A 635-nucleotide genomic window follows, 5' to 3' on the forward strand; every position below is an offset into this window, starting at 1 on the left:
GGTATATTGCTGATCTGGCGAAGTGATCTTCAAATAGCTTGGCCAGTTGCTGAAATCGCGAGATAGAACATGCAGGCAAAGCACACAACCAATCAAGTGCAGGACTGTCTAAATAATTTGGAAAACAGCAGCATAAAACAATATCTGATGCGCCGTTGACGATCATTATTGATCGGAACTTTTTGAGAAACTTCTTTGGGTCTCCGAGCCCATCATAAGGTGTGAGGGTTAGTGGCAAGGTGAATCTCTTTGGCAATTCGAAGTTCATCACTTCTTCTGTGAAGGGTCCCACAAGTTCGTTGGACTCTCCCTTGTCATCTTCGAGTTGAACTTCGTTGGCTCGGATAGTCTCCGAGACGTGTGATGGTTGAGAATGATGTTCATTATCTTCTGGTTGCTGATGATGAGTCTCGTCATGTTCTATCCGAACATGATTCAACTCGGCGATTTGAGCAGCCATTATTTGATTTTCATCGGCCATCCGTTGATTGACTTGTTGTAGCTCAGCTATCATCCGCATAAGTTCGGATAGTGAAGGAGGTGTTACGTCAGCCATGGGCGTAAGCAACGGTAACGGGACCAAAAGAAAAATTTGATTTCCTCGGCCCACGGTGGGCGCCAATTGTTCTTGCTTG

Source organism: Arachis ipaensis, chromosome B08 (genome assembly GCF_000816755.2).
Source record: "Arachis ipaensis cultivar K30076 chromosome B08, Araip1.1, whole genome shotgun sequence".
In the NCBI taxonomy this organism is placed as follows: Eukaryota; Viridiplantae; Streptophyta; class Magnoliopsida; order Fabales; family Fabaceae; genus Arachis; species Arachis ipaensis.